The following is a 23214-nucleotide window of genomic DNA, read 5'->3' on the forward strand; positions in this document are numbered from 1 at the left end:
AAAGGGACAAGTGATGTCACTACTGCAATAGCTGTTCTTACCTGCCTGATCGCCTCTCGGCTGCACATGCGTTGGTTGCCAGGAAAAGACTGGACAATCCTATGAAGAAATTCCCGCGCCTGCGCAAGAGGTACGTCATCCCAGCACAGCTAGTCAAGATGGTAGAAGATTATCTCCAGGAAGAAAAGAAGTTTCAGGGGTTGGGTGTATATCGCAGGTTTAGTTCCGCTTGAAATCTAGCCAAGTGAGCAAGAACTCAGCAAGTCAATATATTTAAGGAGTTTCCAAATGTTATGCTATTTCCTTATAATGCTACAATTGTCTTGTACAACCTTGTCTACTGAATTCCACTGTGACAATTCACTTCCATTATAGACAAGCTTTAACGTACAAACAATATAAGTTCAGTGAAGTCATCAGCATTACATTTGTGTGACCTCATGTTCCTGTGTTCATGGAAGTAACCCCCACCTGTGCCTTCTGCATCATTCACACTACGCAATAACTTCCGTCCCTCAGACATGCCAAGGATCATTATTGTGAAATCTTCTTCCTGTAGACCCTAAACCTATTGCCAATTTAATATGAAGGATAAACTTTATATATTAGACTTTTTTTTAAAAACGCGCAAGGAGCAACCAACCAGAATCTATCCTACACTGGTCTTACTGTATATTCTACACAATATACTATTTATATTGTAATACGGTATATTCAGGATATGGTTTGCATGACTTGCAGAAAAAGTCTTTTAGTTGTAACTGTTTAATGACCAGGACAAACTCTGCAGTTGTTTCTTTTTGCATATCAAAGCACAGCTTGCTCCAGAAATTAATATTAGTCTAGGCTCCATAAAGTTTTTTTTTTGCTTTGTTTGTGATTAACTCACAGTGAGGATTTTATACAGTAATTGACACCATACTGCCTAATAATATGTTGAGACAAACATCTGTCCTAATTGCTTTTATTAAAATAATGTACCTGTTCCAACTTACATACAAATTCAACTTAAGAACAAACCTACAGTCCCTATCTCGTATGTAACCCGGGAACTACCTGTATTGTGTATTAAATATGTACAATACCAGCAATTTTTTTTTCCTTGCATTGCCACAAATTAAAGGTATACGTCTAAAATTAGATGTTAAATGTGAGATCACTAATTCCACTTTGAAAAAATGAATAATTTTAAACAAATGTCAGACTTTCCACCACACCAAGAGGCCATAGCCAGCATGGAGCCATCAGGGGCCCATGCAATAAAATGAACCTGCACGGCATCATGAATAGCACTTGTCAAGACAAAAGCAATAGTCAAAGAATGACTTTGCAAAGTTACTTGCAGCTGGCTTCACCATGGGTAACCCAGGCGAGAACCGCATTCTTTTAAGGTGTCACAATAAAAGCATTTCCTTGCTTTGTTCTGCGAAGTATTTTCACATATGATTTACACAATACAAGGATTGCCCATGGAAAATCAGCAAGTTACAATATTATCAACAAGCTGCAGATGTTGGCAAGAGAGAAGCAAATATATAAATTGTCTGTAGGATCCATTCTTGTACTTGAAAGTTTCATGTGCTATGCATTACGTCAGCAGTGAGTCCATGCAGCTTTGATAGGTGTTAAACTGGAATTATAGGTTAGACTATAATTATTAGTAAGTTTTTACACATTTTGTTTTTCTTTTTTTTACTAATTGTTTTAAAGTACAAATATGCAGATCTCTAGAGCTCATGTATTATACTCAGAATCCTCCAATATTTATGTCACAATTAACAATAATGTGAAAAAAGTAATTGGAGTGTTTCCTTTTTTTGTCAGATTTAAATATTTTAGGTCAGAGCAAGGTCGTCTAGCTTTAAATTATCATTATCCAAGGGTTACAGGACAGTCACAGCAAAGCAGCAAATTGTTTCTAGTGATCTCTAAATTGCAGTAATGTGCTACTAAACCATCAATGTCTAATATGTTATGTATATCATATATATGGGCATTTCCAGTACATATTTGTCTGTTTGCATGTCATTATTATCTTTATTAATAAGTAATAAAAGAGGAATAGACTGCAGAGATGGAGACATTATCCTGCCCCTGTACAAAGCATAGGTCAGACCACATCTGGAATATGCGGTCCAGTTTTGGGCACCAGTTCACAAAAAGGACATTGTGGAATTAGAGAGAGTGCAGAGAAGGGCAACTAAACTAATAATTGGAATGGAGGAGCTCAGCTATGAGGAGAGATTAGCTGAACTGAATCTATTCTCCCTTGAGAAGAGACGTATAAGGGGGGATATGATAACCCTGTATAAATATATAAATGGTCCATATAGAGAACTCTCTTCCCAATTATTCACTTTGAGATCATTACAAAGAACAAGAGGGCACGCTTTGCGTCTGGAGGAAAAGAAGTTTAAGCTCCAGATAAGGAAGGGATTCTTCACTGTAAGGTCTGTGAAAATGTGGAATTGGCTCCCTCAGGGAGTAGTTTCAGAAAAACTGGATAATTTTTAGAAGGACAGAATGTAACGGGGTATTAAAGCTTTAAAATAAAGATAGCAGAGACTGTTGTATCCAGGAAGCATCCGATTGCCTCACGGGATCAGGATGGAATTTTCTTCCCTGTTTTTTTTACCTTCCTCTGGATCAACTATGTCCATACAGTTTTATTTGAGATTTGTTTATTCCCTTTGTGATTGGACTCGATGAACTTATGTCTTTTTTCAATCTTACATGCAACCTTGTAATTGTACTTAGTATCTAAAGCCAAAAACTAAAAGTTATTATTTAACAGTTTACCAGTCCTTGGATGCAGTGGTTCCATTAGTTTGCTTTTATGAGCTTGTTTTCATTTTCCTTGTAATCCTGTAAATAACATATCCCCTGTTCCTGAGTGACAATACTTGCTACTCCACTGTATCTATAGAGCACCTTTCATGCCATTTTTTTTTTTACATGGAGCCTTTAAGATAACATTCAGACCTTCAGGGTACCTTTACCATAATTTTTTATGCCCGCTCACAGTACATTAGTGTGGTGGACATTGGAAAGAATGCCTCCTACATTGTTGGTCTTTGGGAAGAATGCCACCCTTAGAGATAGTCATTGGTGTTAAGGTAAACTGACCTGAGAGGCAAAATTTGCTTAAGGAACCCCAGCAAACTCTGGAGGTACCCTTGGGTGCCACAGATCCATGGTGGAGAAACATTGCTATGCAAGGAGCCATGGTTGTCACCAAGGTTGGACATCAAACATGTCTGCCTTTGTTCCCCAATGCATTGAAGAGAATAGTAGTTTAAAGAAGGAACGTAAGCTAAGGGGTCTGCCACCAAATACACAGCGATTCAATAATGCCAAGGGAAGAGGTGGCAGTAGGTGCTGTAGTCTGCGTTCCATAGCTCAGATACCTAAAGCATGCCAGAGGTCCAGGGGGAGAATTGTACTGTATGAGCATTGATTTTATAGTGCAGTGCAGTGATTCCTATGTATGACATATGAAGAGAGCTAGGACTGCCTATAGTGCATATCACCCCCCCAAATTTACAAATAAAATAACACAGAAGACATATTTGCTAGTAGTCATCTTGTATACTTAATGACAGCTTGGTTCATCATTTTGGATGTAGTAGAGAACATTCTATGGTGAGAGACAGATTAGAAGGCAAAGCAACAGCTGCTGAAAACAGATCTAAATATTCTGAATATCTCAGCATACTGCACATAACTTTGGTGTCATTGTTACATTACTTCAAATAGAACTTGCAGCACAGATCAGCCAGCTCGCTGTAATGTGTTTACATAACTGCTGCTACAGTTATATAATTCAGTATACACACATCTTGGTCATAGGCTGACAAAATCATTGTATATGTTATACCCCTATTGGTGTAGGAGGTTTCAGCTCAGAACACCTTTAAGTCAATGACTACCGAAACTATATGAGAGACCACCAGGGTCTTTAGAAGAGATTGGCAATGGTGACCAACACATCTCTCAGCATAGGTTTCCTTCAAAAAAATATCTTCACCGTAGTGGGGCATGAGCATGCTAGACAGCATTTCCTAAACCATTTACCCAGAGAATATTTTCCATGCCAAAAGTAATTAATTGGGGATCTGTTGCAAAAATTTTCCTTATTTGTGGTCAGTGGGATGCATGCTCCTTCCTAGAATGGTAGACTAAAGGCCACCCTATCAAATTGGAGGTCAATCAACTGCAAGTTGAGGAACCCTAAGCAAAGTCTAGAGGAACCCTAGATTTCCAGGGATTCCTGTTTGAGGATTACTGATATAAGACGTTACCAAACATCTTTGTTTGGTTTGCATTGGAGCACGTCCTTAACAGTAAAGGCACCTAAATTCCAATTAATCTTTTATGGAAAATACATTTAAAAAAAACGCTCAATAGTAAAATACCAGCACCGAGCCCTGGAGCTAAGAATATGGTGCATCAATGTACATTTCATGTGTGGGTGTGCTGTGGGGCCATTTGTTTTTTAATAACTTCTAAAAGCACCACAGCACATTACAATAAATAGTATATTGTGATGCTTTGCACTGGTAAAAACAAATTCACCCAGGACTTTTTTAATTGCATTGTATCATGTTTACTTGGAATGATCTACCTAATGCAAGGCATCTCAAAAACAAAATATGGTGCTATGTGAATGGGCTGTTGGACACATTGATCTCCTGCCTTGTAATATCTACATCAGTCCTGGAATGGCCCAGCAAAAGGAGGCAGAGGCTCAGGACTAGGGATGAGTCAGAATGTCTCTGTCATTCTCGCAAAAATTTCCTCAAACTTCTGTTGGTTCCGCGAAATTTCGGCGAATCGATTTCATGAAATCATCAGAGGATCAAGGAAATTATAACAGGAGGTATCACAGGATTCCCTGGGAATCCTTCTGTTTGCAATCCCCGGGGTACTAAAGGTTAATTAACCTCTAGTGCCGGGGAATCGCACACTGTTCTCAATGAAAGCAGCCACGTCCCCATTCTTTGAGAAGATCCCCAGGCACTAGAGGTTAATTAACCTCTAGTGCCCGAGGATCGCAGTGGAACTGCAGAAGAACTCTCAATGGAGAAACTCAATCATTCTTGCAGCCCTGGGAATCCTGTTTGCGATCCCCGGCACTGGAGGATAAATGGGGACAAGTATCCCCATGTCCCCTGTCCCCATTTAACCTCTAGTGCCAGGGATTGCACACTGAGCTGATCAATGAATGCAGCCTGCAACCTATTTTTTTTTTTAATTCGAGCTTGATTGGCGAATTTACACCGTCCATTCTCGCTTACAATTTTGGTAAGCGAGAATGACTGAATTCGCTGCAAGATCGAGTTTTAAAAACTTGCTTGCTCATCCCTACTTAGGACACAGATAGGTGTAAGGTGGGTGTACATTTCCCTATTTAATGTTCAACCTTCTATATTATGTTGGCGCTTTTTCAATACTGTTTATTATTAAAAAATATTAATAATAATAAAAAGGCTGGTATGTCTAATATGTTATGTATAGCAGTCATATATATGGGCATTTCCAGTACATACATGGCTGTTTGCTTGTCATTAACATCTTGCATTAAAAGAGGAATAGACTGCAGAGACGGGGACAACCTGGGTAATTGCACAAGGCCACTACATTCTCCAAGGCCTCAAAGCACTGATTGGCAGGTCTTGCAGGGAGCTGTAATAATGTACAATTAGGGCTCCTATTTATATTCACTAAGGGACACATTTTGTCCATGAAGATAAGGGCTCAGCATTTTCTGACCAACAGGGAAAATAGAGGAAGGGTATTTATGACCACCAATGAGTGCCTGCACTGACCACCATAAGGGGTAACATCAATGATTGGGATAATATTGTGTGCACCAACCACCAGGAATGAATATATAATGTTCTCCCACTAAACAGAAGTCTTTTTCATGTTACTTGGTTTCATTTATTTATTTCAACATCCTTTCATTGTAAAATAATATCTTTTTAATTAGACATGAGTTCTTTCATTGGTTTCCAATTTTCCCTTTTCCCCTCTATTTAATAATTACCCCATGAAAAGCTCTCTGTTAGGTTATCAGTTAAAGTGGCCATGAAAAGGACAGATCGTTAAATGCTCTGAAGCTGAGATAATTCAGCAGTGTTCCAGGCAAACTGTTCCAACGAGGCCGCGTTCTCACCATTCCGTACACATCACAGCAACATTCATGCCGTATATTCGTATTTGCCAAGCAGCTAATCATTGACCACTATATAGACACAGAAGATGTGGTTCATCTGAAAATGTTCCACCGACCAGACACGGCGCTGTGCCCATGAAAGGATTGACCATTAGGTTCAATCTTCTGCCAAGCTGAGTGTAAGGAATGTCATAGACAATGGAGTACACATAATGAGTCCAAAATCTTTATTCTGCTTAAAGAGAAATCCCTTTATGTTTTTATTTTAGTTTTAGATTAGATTTATAAGTTAAACTATCCCCCAAAAATCACTTACCCTCAATTTTTATTATATGAGGATATAATAATATTATTATAAGAGGGTGAAAAGACCCTAATTATTATAATACAGGATTTATATAGCACCGACATATTACACAGCGCTGTACAAAATCCATTGTCATGTCACTAGCTGTCAAAGGAGCTCACAATCTAATGTCCCTATCATAGTCATATGTAATTATTGTAGTCTAAGGTCAATTTTTGGAGGAAGCCAATTAACCTAACTACATGTTTTTGGAATGTGGGAGGAAACCCAAGCAAACACGGGGAGAACCTGCAAACTCCATGCAGATAGTGTCCTGGCTGAGATTTGAACCTGGAACCCAGTGCTGCAAAGGTTCAGGTTCACAGGGAGCCCCTACCACAAACTGAGCCCGGCCTCACTTTTCTTTCTAGCGCAGAACAGAACAATGAGTGTTGCCATCTTCATCCTTTTCTCGTCCGGGTTTTTCTTCTTGTCACCTGAACTTGCACTGCCTGTGTCTTCCTACAAATTAAAAAAAAAAATGGCTGATCTCACTGCGCATATGTGAGATTGAGCATTTACCTTTACATTGAGGAAAGCTGATGACACATGCCTGATGTTGGGCATGCACAGAAGTAGCAGCCTCCTGGGATGTGACACAAGGGTTTCCCTTTCAGCAGTAAAGAAGGTAAGGAGACCACCCCAAAAAAATATAAAAAAGTCAAATAAAAACATTCTTTCCAATATATAAAGGGAATAGCTTTATGGGTTAGTCCCTCCATTTTAATTGCTGTCAGGCTTCTTATTTGTTCTGGTGACCACTATAATATTCTAATTGTCACTAGAACAAAAAAATGGCCTCATTTTTAGATACCTACAATGTTTGCATTTAAAATAAATTATATATCATAGTTAATAAACAGTATTTATATAGCGCCAACATATTAGGCAGCGCTGTACATTAAATAGGGGTTGCAAATGACAGACAGATACAAACAAGATATAGACATAGGAGGAGAAGAGGATCCTGGCCAAAGAGCTTACAATCTATTAATGATTATAAAATGTGATTTCATAGACGTGAGGATGCTCCTTAGCAATGTCACAGCAGAATGCCTGGAATGCCAATAATGTATCCTAAACATGATGTAACTCCAGTATGTAGGTAAAGGGTATATACAGGGAAGGCAGAGAGATAGAAAATATATTAATGTGTTGAATCCATTCTCCTGCTTCATGGCTATGATGGTATTTAGAAGTTTTTTTATAGTTTTTTGGCTATCTGTAAGGGTGACATTCTTCCCACTGGCCACCATCTTATAAACCCCCAAGCTTAGGTAAAGCAAGGTTTTATCTTTAAGCAAGGTTTGGCGTCCCTGATCAATTTTATACTTCATGTGCTCTATTCTAAATCCTTGCAATAGGTTTATCACATTGAAGAATTACAGCTGTATTTTCAAGGTGGAACTTTTCTGCCATCTAGTGGTATTTGAAAATAAAACAGTTTTTTAGACTTCTTTGAACACTACATGTAATGGGTAAGGGTTTTTAGACAATTTAAGGAAATCTGTCACAACCAGGGGTGTAGTCATAAAAATGAAGAGGGGGACATTACTATTCATGGTGAGCATGCATGCACATCATTGTTATGTAAATGCCTCGTTCCCGAAAAAAAGTGAGGGCACAGCGTGCCCATGCGTGCCTGCCCCACTACACCCTGGTGACAATACAGAGCCCCTCCATTCGACAATCCATACTGGTGCTTTAAAGTTGCTTTAAGGGGTCTTGCAGACAAATAAATAGAAAGTAAGAATAACAATCCAACAACAAAGTTGAAAAAAGGTAATATTCAGCACCTATTCTTATTCAATATGCCACATCCCACAAGAATTAAATTATAAATTTTTCTAATTTCCTGAAAAAAACTGGGATTTTAAAGGCAATAGCTTCACCACTGATTAACATTCAATATATCCTTTAATTTATCTAATACATTATAAATATTAAAATATTAATTATTGTCACACACATTCAGGACAGGACCACTAGGGGGCATATAGAGGTAGTGTGAGCCCTGCGAAGGGCCAAGGCGCAGAGTCTAAGCCATAACCAGGTCTTCTCCAGAGCCTCTGATGGTGGGGATGTTGTGCTGCTGGTTACGGCCAGGTTGCGATCCTTGGGCACACCAAGGTGGGCAAGCATGGTACAAAATCACAAAGCAGAAGGATATTCAAGGAAAGCAGGGGTCGAGGCAGGCGGCAAGCAAGAGAGGTCAGGTCACACGCCAGGGGTCAACAGCCAGGGACCTAGGAGACAGACAGCAATGACACAGGGGCCACTGCGGGCACAAGGAACACAGGAGACTCGTGTTGGGAGTCTGGGAAGCAACAGGAGGCACAGGAGACTTGGGGGTATCCACAGACCAGCAGGAACACTGGAACAGCACAGGGAAGTTGGCTGGGAACCAACAGACTGGACAATGAGGGGTTAACACAGTAGCTGAACACAGGATTAAGCAACAGGTGTACAGGAACTAGCACACAGGGCTAAGGGCTCGGCACTAGTGAAAACTTGTTGCACGAAGACTTAGTGCAATGTGTGAGCTAGCTAAATAGCCACAGCTGGTCCGGAAGCTATTTTCTGATTGGCCAGCGGATTGGATGGAGTTGATAAAGCTTAGAAACAGTGACACGCCTAGTGTCAGAACTGCCAACATGTGCAGGGGGAGGCGTCTGCGCTTTAGAGGGGAAGAGGTAAGTGTGACATTAACCCCCTACCCACCCGCCGAGGTCCAGGTTTCAAGGAGAAGCAGAGGTGGAATTTTTTAGCCAAAAGAGGGGCGGACACATCTGCAGCAGGAACCCACGATCTCTCCTCAGGGCCTTTCCAGTCGATCTGGTACATGAGCTTCTTACGAGACATTTTGGAATCCAAAATTTGATATACTTCATATTCCTGAGAAGAATTGGTTGCAGGGGTAGCCAGTGGAGGGAGATGAGAAAAGCAGTTCAGGACCAACGGCTTAAGTAGAAACACATGGAAAGCATTGGGCAGCTTGAGATGTGGAGAAAGGCGTAACTTGTAACTTGAGTTAACCTTGGCAGAGATGACATAAGGTCCGATGAAATGTGGAGCAAACTTTAGAGAAGGCACCTTGCAATGGATATTCCTGGTGGAGAGCAATACTTTGTACCTAGGTTGGAGAAGAGGCGCCTTACGGCGATGCCGATCTGCAAACTTCTTGTGACGGGCAGCCGACTGCTCTAGGTGCTCTGATGTTGAGGCCCAAATACTATTGAAGTCCCTCTGCAGGGCACAGAGCACAGGTACTTGAGGGGAGCAGGGTATAGGAGACGGAAGGTGAGGATGTTTGCAGTAGACAATAAAAAATGGAGACTCCTTGGTGCTGGTGCAAACATGATTATTGTGGGCAAACTCTGCCCAAGGTAGTAGAGCCACCCAACCATCATGGTGGGCAGATACTAGGGCTCGAAGGTATTGCTCCAAGGTCTGATTGACCCTTTCCGTCTGTCCATTGGTTTGCTGGTGGTAAGCTGAGGAGAACTCTGCAGAAATGTCCATGGCTTTGCAGAAGCCTTTCCAGAAACGTGAAGTAAATTGTACCCCACAATCAGAGATGATATGGGTGGGCATGCCATGAAGTCTAAAAAGTTCTTGAATGAAGACTGGCACCAGTGCTGCTGCTGATGGTAAAGCTTGAAGAGGTACAAAATGGACTATTTTGGAAAAACAATCCACAACCACCAAAATAACTGTACAGCCATCAGAAGAAGAAGATCCATGACGAAATCCATAGATAGATCACTCCAAGGTTCTTTGGGAATAGGTAGTGGAAGAAGTGGTCCTGCTGGGGCGCAGGTGGCAGACTTTGTTTGGGCACAGACAGCACAGGCTTTGACATAGTCTGTCAAATCCTTGTGAAGATTGGGCCACCAGTACTTATGGGAGAGGAATGTAAAGGTTCTGTGTACACCTAGGTAGCCAGAGAGCTTGGAGTCGTGTGCCCAATGTAACATTTTGGTACGGAGTTGGGGAGGCACCAGGGTTTTACCAGGGGGAATAGCGGATTCCTGGATAGAGGTCAAGGCAAGGATACAGGCTAGTGGGATAATGAACTCTAGTTCAGCAGTTGTTTCAGAATCCTGTGGATCGAAAGAGCGGGAGAGTGCATCAGCTCGGGAATTAGAAGAACCAGATTAAAAGATGATAGCAAAATCAAAACAGGAGAAAAACAACTACTTACGAGCCTGCCGGGGGTTGAGGCGATGAGCAGTAAGTATTGGAGATTTTTGAGGTCCGTGAAGATAGTGACCTTGTGAGGAGAACCCTTTAAGAGGTAGCACCATTCCTCCAGGGCTAGCTTGATGGCAAGGACCTCCCTGTCTCCGATGAAGTAATTTTTTTTCTGCTGAGGAGAGTTTCCTGGGAAAAAACGCACATGGGCGTCAAGCTCCGGTGGGAGTCGGGTAGAGAACAGCCCCCACTCCAACAAATGAGGCATCAACCTTCACAGAGAAGGGTTTGGAAACATCTGGCCTAACCAGGGCTGGGCCCAAAAGAAAGGCTCGCTTGGGCATGAAAGGCCTCAACAGTCTCAGAAGGCCAATTCTTGGGGTCGGCATCCTTCCGGGTCAGTGCAGTGATGGGAGCTACCAGCCTAATTTTTGATGAATTGCCGGTAACAGTTGGTAAACCCCAGAAAGCGTTGAGTGGCCTTGAGACCGCAGGGTAGTGGGCAGTTAGAGATGGCCGTAACCTTCTCAGGATCCATGGAGAGACCCTCCTTGTAAACAATGTAGCCCAGGAAGGGAACCTGTGGGCATTCAAACAGGCACTTCTTTGTCTTGGCATAGAGCTTATTGTCTCTGAGCCGTTGTAAAACCAAACAGACATGCTGTCTATGGGTGGACAAGTCAGGGGAGAAAATGTCGTCCAGATAAACAACAATGCAAATATACAACAGGTCATGAAAAACATAATTGACAAAGTGTTGGAAAATAGCCGGGGTATTACAGAGACCGAAGGGCATCACTAGGTATTCATAATGCCCATCTCTGGTGTTGAATGCTGTCTTCCATTTGTCCCCTTCCTTGATGCGGATTAGGCTGTAGGCGCCTCGGAGGTCTAATTTGGTGAAGACCTGGGCCTCTCGGAGCCAGTCAAAGAGCTCAGGGATGAGTGGCAGTGGGTAACAATTCTTAATTGTGATAGCATTCAGACCACTATAGTCAATACAGGGGCGAAGAAATCCACCTTTCTTTTGAGCGAAAAAGGACCCAGCCCCAGCAAGAGAACTTGGGTAATAATCCCTTTTGCAGATTTTCCTTAATGTATTCGCTCATGGCCTGGCCAGGGGTCAGTAGCCAGAGATAAGTACATTATACATAGTGCAGGGGCTAGGAGTAAACAATGCAGAGAATACAGGGGTCAGGAATATGTAACGCAAAGAGTGCTCTGGTCACAAGTACATAACACACAGTGCAGAGGTCAGGAGTATACAATGCAGAGAGTGCAGGAGTCAGAAGTATACAGTGCAGAAAGTGCAGGGGTCAGGAGTGTGTAGCACACAGAGTGCTCTGGTCACAAGTACCTAACACACAGTGCAGGGGTCAGGAGTATGCAATGCAGAAAATACAGGGGTCATGAACTTGTAGCACACAGCGTGCAGTAGTCAGAAGTATGTGAGTCACAGTGTGCAGGGTCAATGGTGCATAATACAAAAATGCATGGATCAGAGGTACTTACTGCAGTAAGTACAGGGGACAGGAGTACTTAGTACTCAAAATTTAATTAAAGCACAAAGCTTAGTTAGGGGTGCAGAATGTATCAACAGCTATTACAGATCTCCACTTTATGCCGAATGGTCTGCAGTGCCGATTACCTTCTGCCCCTTCCTTCAATTAATTCCCTAGACCTCAAATACAGCACCGCAAGGCTGCCCCCTTATCTTGTGTTATATGACAAGTCAGAGCCAAGAAGAAGCCTGGGGAATATTCTTTTGGCTCTACATTACCGACAGTGACCCAGCAGATACATGTCATGCACTGGTGGGGGAGCAGGCCCCTCAAGATGGGGGGCATATGCCCTCGGTGCCCAGTACTAATGATGCCCACGAACACAAAGGTCCAGTGGTGATAGTTCAAAAAATAGCTGTATTGAAATCTAGGCTTTTAATAACTGAAACTTAGGCACTGCAGTGCTAAATCAATATTTTTAATACTATTACTTGCCACACAAATTTAACTAAAAGATCTAACTAAAACAAAATCTGTAGCCTTTGGAGGGCAGTGGATGGCAGCAATAGAGGTTCACTTTTAAAGATGAATTTAGTTAATATCAAGGCAACAAATGTTATAAACCATTTTTTTTTGTTGGTTTTACTATTTTTATGGCTGTAGTTTGTTTTCTATGACAAGTAATACCTTTGTTACTAAAGGTTTGCTGGGATAACTGCATCTGGGGAGATTTTTGACAGCAACTTTAATATTTAGCAAATCTAATAATTATAATATTATAATAATATATAATAATATATAATATAATAATATTATAATAATATAATTAAATTAATAACAGATTACATCTAATATGCAGATGGCCACAAATATGGTACATCTGTACCATATTTACACTAAAATGGTAATCAGGAACTTTTTTTACTTGAACGGTGTAATCGATTGCCATGTTTGGAAGTAACATACGCAGTCCACTCAGTGCCATTGTATTTTTAAAAAGTGGTGATTATGTCAAACGTGGCTCTCAGACACGGCTTCATTATTCGTTTTGGAGATCTCCATAGCTCCTATAAAATGGCATTTGGGTCTGCTCCCCGGCCACTTTTTTAAAAAACCCAGCATTAGTAAAATTACCAATAAAAGGTAAAATCCCCGGGTTAGGAACTGGTGAAAATTCATAAAGGTTATGATCATGTAAGCTGATCAATATGTGTTTCTATCAGCAGTCAGATCTTCTCAAACTGAGCTGTTCTCCCTCTCCCAGGCTCAATGCTATCTGTTTTTAGTGTCTTTATTTTGTGCAATATGTGTGGTTTTATTTAGGCACTTAACTAATCATTAACAAATCATTATTTTTAGATTTATGACTCTAAAATTGTGCTTTCTGGTTGAAGTTCACATTACCTTTTGTTTTCTTCTTAACTGTTATATATATATATATATATATATATATGTACAGTACTTTTTGGACGGATTTTCCAAGTGCGTAAAAGTCTGTGAAGAAGAACAGCTTTCAGTGTAATGAACTCAGGCTACACATGCATGTTTCAATACCAAACAGTGGCTGAGCAGCCTAAGTGCTTCCAAACTGTCATCACATGCAGTGTGAGCTGCATGACCTGTGACAACATTTGAGGAGGGCTGGTTGTTTTAATGTGCCTGACAGTTTCCCACTGACACTGATTCAGAACATTCTGCTCACGGTGCAGTGATACATGTAGGCTGGGCTGCGGAAAAGAGAATTAGAACTCTAAAGCCCTCATACCTCTGTTTGGAGTGCTTTCTGGGGGAAAGCTCTGGCTCCGTATCTGTAGGGGGATGTGGGAAGACGGACAGTGTCTGGAGGATTAACAAGATGAGAGTTCCGGCACCTTTTTTCTTACAAAAAAACCTCTGTATATGCACTACAATAGTGCCAAGGTGGCTCATCTGCTATGGAAATAAAGTAGTGCTTCCCTCCTATTGCAATACCTATAGTGAAGAATAAAAGGGATGGGAACCCCAGGCAAATCAAACTGGATCAACCATATGGGGACGTCGGGTAATGATGCGTGACCTGGAGGTGGAAGCTCTGAACTATGACTGTTATGAAGAAGGATGACGCGGAGAAGCCAGCAAGAGATGTGCTACACAGCTAACAGGTGTACATCTCCTACCATTTTTTTTATATTTCTCTCACTTTTGCAATGCAGTACACCACAATGCGTAGTCTATATATTGTAGTGTATTGAAAATGACTTTACTTGGAGACATAATTGAATGGCACCGCAATAGATTACACTGCTCAATTGCCTGATTCATTAATGCCCCCCAAGATTGGAAAGGATACCCATTCATAAGTGAAGCTGGGTTATCCAGCAAACCTGGAATGGATTTCATTTGGTATTTGCTAGCAAATGGTTTATATCCTGGACGAGATCCATTCCAGGTTTTCTGGATCATCCAGTTTCACTGATGAAAGTGTATTCTCTCGAGTCTTGGAGAGCTTTTATAACTCAGGCCAAATGTGTCTTTGAGGCTGGGGGGAGTTGGAGCATGTGGCCAGGCAGCTCAGGCAGAAAGGCTGTGTGAAGCCTGTGAGCTAGGCAAAGGTCTCTCACAGTTCAGGTCTGTTGGACCCTCAGCTTTGGAGGAAGTGTGTCAAAGGGAGCCGAGAGTGTTATGGTGATCGCACTGATCCACTGCAAGGAAAAACCCAGGATATTTATTTTTTTGTTCATGTTTTTGGAATAAAAGGCAGGTTGCCCTAAATTTTTTCTGGAGTCTACCTCTTTGCAATGAGTATGTTTAATGCTAATTCCTTACACCAGGTATTAGTAATGAGTCAGTTAATTTTTAACTGCCCAATTTCTATAATATATGTGTATAAATACTCTATAGTCTGCAAAAATCCCCTCCATTTAAAGCCATTCCATGCAGTTCTTCTTTTGCCAAAAAAGATGTCCTCTTGTTTCCCTAGGCGTACAGTACTCTCCGGTCTCACACATTAAATGCTCGCATGTCATTATAAGAGAGCATTTCAGTCCAGGATGAAGGACTTCCTCTAGGAAAAGAGAAAAAATCTGTAACCAGACCAGTCTTGAGGCTACAAAGGTATTTTTTTTTTAATAAAAAGAGAATACATCCAGAGCTTCAGGGAAAAAGACTGATGCTCCCCTTAAACATCAAAATTATTAACTCCTGATCAAAAATAACAAAAAAGGATATGCACAACAACATTCCACATTCCCCTTATAATGAATATAATTCATATAATGCAAAAATATAACATGAGATTTTTATTGTTCCCTGGATTTTTTAAACCAATCCAGCAGCCAATGTTTCTTTACATTTCACTATTATTTATATACATATCTTATTCAACAACGTTTGGGTGATACCCAGATAATCTTCAAATAAAAAGGAAAGGAGCCATTGAGGTAGTTAGCTCATTTCAACCCTACCCCCATTTCCTTGCCTTTTTCTTGTATCCTGCTTCCCTTTCCTGTGGGCCGGGAGTCTCTATCATTGGCAGATCAAATACCTAGCAGTCTATTATTTTTAAGTTTATCGCTCTTTTTCAACTCGTTTCCTGTTTTCCTGACTGCAGTTTTGCCAAAAACACTTTCTGCTAGAAGCTCAATCAAGTCACAGAAGTAATGTGCGCTGTCACAAACCGGCTGAAGGGGTCAATTAGAATCTCCGTATTACCAACATTCCAAGTGCTCTTGAACTTGACTTGCATTTTTTTTTCCTCTACTAAGAAAATATTGCTGTTGGATGCAAGGAAGTAGATTTTAGATTGTGAGCTCCTCTGTCAGACAACGACATGACTATAGACCCTATACAATGCTACGTAATATAAATACAGTACAATAATAATAGAATAATATAGTATAAAATAATATTTTGCAGAGTCTCTCAACCAGGGTTCTGTGGAACGCTAGGATTATCCCAGAGGTTGCCAGGGCTTCCTTGAGCAAAGAGCATTTCATGCCTCTCAGGTCAGTTTAAATGACACGAGTGTAAGGGTGACATTCTTCCCAATAGCCGGCAATGTCAGAGGCATTCTTCCTACTGACCACCTGGATAATATACAGTGATCTGTGGATATAGATAATATAGCAGAGGTTCCTCTAAGACCTGAAAGTTATTTCAAAAGTTCCCCCATGTTTAGGAAAGGCTGATATATAGTATGATAATATTCATTTATTGGGTAAGGTTATGTCTATAAGGCTTCACATATATTAGCTACTAAAAAATTGTGTGAATCCCGCATGATCCATATGTTTTGAATTGTTTTGCAGTGCAAAAAACATGTACATTTTGGCCAAAATATGAGTGAACCATGGGTAAAAACATTTATAAATAGACCCTGTTCATTTTGTTTTAGGGCTCTATTTATAAAACAGGGAATCAGGTCCATGTGTTTCAATGGCAGTAATTGATTCACACTGGGAATGTTTGAGGGAATATCAGATTCCCTGTTTTATAAATAGAGCTCTTAGTGAATAACGGAGTGGTAAACCACCATGTGTTCCATTTCCCATACTTAAAATCACAGATTGGTTTAATTCCTCACAATTCCACATCTAATTGGACTGAACCAGTATAACAGGACTGGGGGATTTGGAGAGATCTTTATACTCCGTGCACTGGTTTTTATAGCAGAAAAAAACTTTAAAATAATTTGAAGAGATTTTATAGATCTCCTTTACCCACATACCTTCCACTAAGCTGATAATACTAACTATACTTTGGCTACCAAGTCCACATAGAGAACTTGTAAGCCCTGATGAAGGGGGCAAGGCTTGCCTTAAACGTGTTGGATTTCTGTACATTCTTCCTATGATTTTTGTTGGTGCAAATGTATACCTGGACTACATTACAGTGTGGCCCCTCATTTCTATTATGACAGCATGATCAAAAAGTCATGCAACCCCACAGGGCAAGTTTTGTCATGATATAATAATTAAGCAGTGTTCTATTTTGCTTTGGTAAAATCCATTTTTAGTTGTATGAATGTTTTTATTTATATTGTAGATGACAATAGGCTGTATACAATGGATGTACAGAAGGAATGTATGCTGTTTACTTAGCAAAGTAAATTATCCTTTAGCAATGAATATTTCACTTAGATTAGTAAGTGTTGTAAAAATTCACTTTGCAAATGATAAGTGATGTGGTAATTCACTTTGCTAAGTGAACAGTCTATATTGTTTAATAAAATAAACCTAATAGCTCATGTTGTTGTTGTTATTGTTATTGTAGTATTATTTCGTAACTCATTCATTTATTCCAGTAACTGTAGTTTTTTTTATTGTTTTATGTGTGTTTTTCGTTATGTTTTTTTATTCGTCTGGTTTATATGATGCAACAAACTGTCCCAATTACAGTGAACTGGATGAAGAATTATATTGTGTAATAGCTGTACTAAATGGTTCCTTAAAAATTCACATCTCTTTTTTGTAAAGATGCTCGCTTTTTCTTTTTCTGGAGAAAGCTTATTGTGAAATTAGGGGTTTAAAGGTAAAATTTGGTTAAAGTTTAGACATTTTACCCTTGTGTGCTAACCAGTCTAGCATTGTGATGCCTCCCCCTATAGGGTAAATATTACCCAAAGGCCATTTATCCCACTTATTGTAATCCCCGGACATAAAAACCCCATTCCTTCACCATCCGAGATCAGCAGCAATGCTGATTTGCTACTTCTCCTTGCTTCAACCAGCTTTCTTTTTTGGATCGGTAGGTATAGATGTCACTGGATTTTACCTGTTGGTTAAAATAGTACCTACTGTACACAGCCAGACCTCTACCAGTCTGTCGCTAAACCTATTTAGCTGTGCTCAGACCAAGACCCTTTGCTAGAGTAACAACTGAATTTCCTAGCCCACGGTGCCAGTCCATGTTGGTTCCCTCGCTCTTGCTTGCCTGTTTCCTTTGTACACCCAACAGGAAAGTCTATAACCCATTGTGGGGGCTCTGATGAAGATTTGGTGGCATGTGCTCTATGCGTCAGCTCACATTCTCTCCAAAGAGCAGATCCCTTATTCAGTGTAGCCATGACATATTCCTAAGCACACAGGAAATTGTTGTGCAATGTACTCAAGGTTCCTGCAGCATTTTGAATTGCTCACCTCTGCAGGAAGGAGTAATGTCACTGGATGGTATGGACACCTAGGAAAGAATATGTATACCCTTATTTTTAAATTGTCAGGGTTGTTCCAGGGGGTGATTAGTAGAAGTGTAGATCCTTAGTCTCAAGTTTAGGAGAATGTACCAACCCTAACCAAGAAGGGCAGCAAAAAAGGATTTCACCATCATTGGCTGGACAGGTCAGAGTGCTCTGCCACATGAGCCACTAATGGTTTTTCAGGTTTCTAGAAAGTGTTGAGTTACTATGGTATATCTACTTTTATGCATGGAACACATCCTTTCAGAGTTCCACACTTATATATTTTTTAAGGACCAACATCCTGGTGTCACTGTTCCCAGGCTTTTCCTACGGGCAAGAAGAACAGAGAGATTCAGTGCAGGGACAGTGAGGGATCAGGTACAAGGGTCAGCCAGATGGCAGGCAATACTCATGGTCAAGACCGACAGAGGTCAGAGAAAGCATGATGACTTGGTGGAGTTCTCTGGAACAATTTTCTGTGTGCCCCTAAAAATGTCATGGCTACTCAAAAGTAAACCTTCTATGCTATCTGCTGGTGTGAGCTGCAGCATAAAGTCTAAGGAAATGGCACCATATCTTCGTCAGAGCACCCTACAAGAGGTAGTAGACTTCTCTGGCGAGTGAAAGCAGAGGACAAGCGAAAGGTTAGAGTGAGTGTGAACAAGCCAGTGAACAAGCATAATCAAAATCTGAGTGTAACCATAGTGGATGGCAACATGCATTTTAAATGGGTCCTTGAAACATTTATACAATTTACCTACAGTGCATGGGTTTACCCACCATATACTCCAGTGGTACAGGTTGTTTCAAACGCATTGTGTTTGGCAGCCTATTTAAGTGAATGAATTATTTAAAAAAAGAAATGTAATTTGCCTAAATGGTTCCTTCCTTGGTTAACTTTTCCCCTTCATCTGTATGCTAATTAAATTATTACAATTTTCATCTGATTGTCTATAGTACGTCTCACATTCTGTCTGCCATATCCACCCTGTGTATCCATTTGTATTCCCCTATAATTTTCATCTGATTGTCTATGGCAGCGGTCGCCAACCAGTGAAGATTTTGGGGGTCCACGGCTCTGGTCAGTGCACCCCGAGCGGGGTCAGGAGAAGGACCCCGCTGGGGGGACTCACCGGTCAGAGCCACAGACCACATCCCCCGTGGAAATCCCTGGCTCAGGGAAGTGGGCGGGCTCTGTCTCATGACACAACCCGCCCAATCTCCCATCGCAGGCTCAGATCTGCGATGGCACAGTGGGCAGGGTTATGGCGTTATGACGTCACTAGGGTGGAGGTTCTTCTCCTTTGATTGACAACTGGCTCCCCACGCATGCTCGGTCAGGAGCCTGTAATTTTAGTGATCCGCGGGACCAAAAACGCTGGCGACCGCTGGTCTATGGTACGTCTAGCGTTGTAGATGAATTTATTGCACCAACTTAAATCTCCCCAAATAATTATCTGTTAGTTATCCCTTTGGTCCAATTGACTCCTCATTGATATTTATTGCACTGCCAACCCTCCCCTACCCAGGTTCAACTGATATCCCAAATTCCTCATTACTTCCATCAGTCCATCCATATTCAGGGCCCAAAGCATTTCTATTTAAACATCAGGCAAAGTCACACGCCAAAATTTCAAGTGCAAAATTATAGTGCAATTGGGAATTAATCCACGGGATAAGAGCAGGAATTGGTACAGAATTAGACATTCAATTACAACTCCCATTTCATGCCTTTGGACTGATTCATCGTTAGGCATCCACCTGGACTCCAACACACCTCTACTGCTGCAATTCTGAACTGGTATTTCACCAAGCCATCTCTGTGACTGACTCATCATATCCCACTCCTGGAACTCAACAAGGTTAAAAGCCTCACTACAACCCACATCACAGGACAATGTATCATGAACTCCCATGATTCACAGTTATCTGAAGTATTTTTCACTCTCTTTGCTTGCTCTATTCCCTCTCCTCCTCTCCAGCCTGTTAACTTATTGTCTGACTTCATGATGCAACAAACTGTCCTAGTTACACTGATCTGGATAAAGAATTATATTGTGTAATAACTGTACTAAATATTTCCTTGAAAATTAACTTCTCTCTGTTTTGTAAGAATGCCCACTTTGTCTTTCTGTGGAAAGCTTATAAGTAGGGGTCAAAAGGTAACATTTGGTAAAAGTGTAGACATTTTGTGGGCTAACCAATCTAGCATTGTGTACAATGTAGTATTCACCCTGCACTCTCTTTGCTGGCTCTATTCCCTCTCCTCCTCCCCAGTCTGTTAACTCATTGGGCCTGGTTATTTAAAGTTCTCTAGGGCTGGAGAGAATACGCTTTCATCAGTGATACTGGGTGATCCAGCAAACCTGGAATGGATTTCTTCAAAGTCATTTGCCATTTGCTAGCAAATGTTTTCAATCATGCACCAGATTCCTTCTGGGTTTGCTGGATCACCCAGCTTCACTGATGAAAGTGTATCCTGTCCAGCCTTGGAGAGCTTTAATAAATCAAGCCAATTGACTGACTTTACTCTCCTGCTTCCTCTGTCTGTGCTCTTGCACCTTTTTTCTCTACTGCTACTTGCTGGTGACAACCACCCAACCCTGGTACCCTGAACCCCCACAGCCTCTCACCTCCCTACCCTTTCAGCAAGATACACCCTCCTCCTAACCTCATCCCCATTCATCCTACCCATAAGTTCTTACCCCTTTCTCTGGCAATACATGGAATGCCAAATCTGTTGACAATAAATTAACCTCTATCCACAACCTTCTCCTCTCTAAATCTCTAAACTTCCTGGCTCTCAATGAAACTCACTGAAGCTTTCTTCCTCTGACCTCTGCCTGACTGACCTCTGATGCTGCTCTCTCCTATGGAGGCCTGCAATTCACACATACCCTCATTCTCTACCCTAACTGTACATAGAGTCCTTCTTACTCCACCCTCCCTCATTTTTACCTCTTTTGAAGTCCACTCCGTCTATCATTTCTGCCCTACCCCTCATTAATGCTGTTGTCTACACCATTGATCGCCCCCTTCTAATACAAATCATACGCTCCATTGGTATCTGTGACACTGCTCTCTCTTGGTTTGCTTCCTATCTGTCTGACCGCTCCTTTCAAGTTTCTCTCAATGGTAACTCCTCCTCACCCACTCTCCTCTCTGTTGGTGTTCCTCAAGGGTCAGTCCTTGGACCGGTCCTCTTTTCTCTGTACACCTCCTCTATCGGTGGTCTCATATACTCCTTTGACTTGCTGTACCATCTGTATGCTGACGACACTTAAATCTATCTGTCCACCCCTGACCTGTCTCCCTCAGTCCTGGATAAGGTCTCATGCTGCCTGTCAGCCATCTCATCATGGATGTCTGACCGATTCCTGAAACTCAACCTGGATAAAATAGAACTCATCATCATCCCCCCCTCTAATTCCATATCTCCCCCTGACATATATCTAATTGTTAACAACACTGTTATTCGGCCCTCCCCTCAGGCACGTTGTCTTGGTGTCACCTTTGATTCTGCCCTCTCATTTACCCCCCATATTCAGAACATTTCCAGGTCCTGTCACTTTCACCTACGCAACATCTCAAAAACCCGCCCCTACCTGTCCCCTGAGACCACCAAACTCCTTGTACATGCTCTTATCATCTCTCGTCTGGACTACTGTAACATCCTTCTCTCTGGTATTCCACTAACCTGACTCTCTCCTCTACAATCTATCATGAATGTTGCAGCCAGACTCATCCATCTTTCCCTCCGCTCCTCTTCCGCTGCATCTCTTTGAAGTTCTCTTCATTCTTCTTTCTTCTTGTCCCACTTACCTTTTCTGACCTGATAGAAAAATACTCCCCCAGCCGCGCAGGCTCCAAAACTTTTCTAGAGCTGCCCCGACTCTCTGGAATAGTCTTCCTCGTCTTATCAGCTTGCTCCTACTTTCTGCTCATTTAAAAGAGCACTCAAAACCCATCTTTTCAAACTTGCCTACCCATCTTCTTCTGTCTTTTGAAACCATCACTACTTCCCACCATTACATATCTCCCATTTTATTGTGTCCTCTCCTCCTCCTGTGTCACTGTCGGTATCTGTCTGACATTTGCAACCCCTATTTAATGTAAAGCACTGCGTAAAATGTTGGTGCTATATAAATCCTGTTTATTAATAATAATAATAATAATATTAATAAACCTGGTTTTAATACCTTACCAGAAACATCAACATTAGGTCTTCTCAATGCAATGCAGCCTGATCATGACCAATGGAAAGTGCCAGCACACATGTGTCTGTTACATGTGTAACCTGCACCACTTCCTTAGCCTGGACCTGTACACATGTCTTTATTTAGTCTGCTTCATTGGACTACTTATTCTGAGCTATGTAAAAACTGAGAAAGTTAGAGAAAAGAGGTTTGTGGCTACCAGGTTCCTTGCAACACTTAATTATGTATTTGTATATAAAGGATCAATACATAATACAAACATTTGCAAACATGTAGTTACCTAGATCCTGTTTGACATTTCACAGAACCTGGGCATTTCATACGCTATAAATACGTGCTCCTAATAATCAGGAAAAACACACAAGGGGAGTTAGAGGGGGACTGTATTTCGCTGTGTAAAATCCAACGTGTTTCGCCATGGGTAGGCTTCTTCAGGGATATATTGTTTAACATGCTTAAGGGTCTGTATATATATATATATATAAATATATAAATATAGAAGGTATACAAAACATATTGTTGATACAGTGAATCTGACATTTTTGTAAAGTTCATATAATTCCTATTATATAATTCTTATATAAATTCAGGGCTCCCAGAAGCCCTACTGAGATATGTTCTCA

The sequence above is a fragment of the Pyxicephalus adspersus genome, chromosome 12, assembly GCF_032062135.1.
Source record: "Pyxicephalus adspersus chromosome 12, UCB_Pads_2.0, whole genome shotgun sequence".
In the NCBI taxonomy this organism is placed as follows: domain Eukaryota; kingdom Metazoa; phylum Chordata; class Amphibia; order Anura; family Pyxicephalidae; genus Pyxicephalus; species Pyxicephalus adspersus.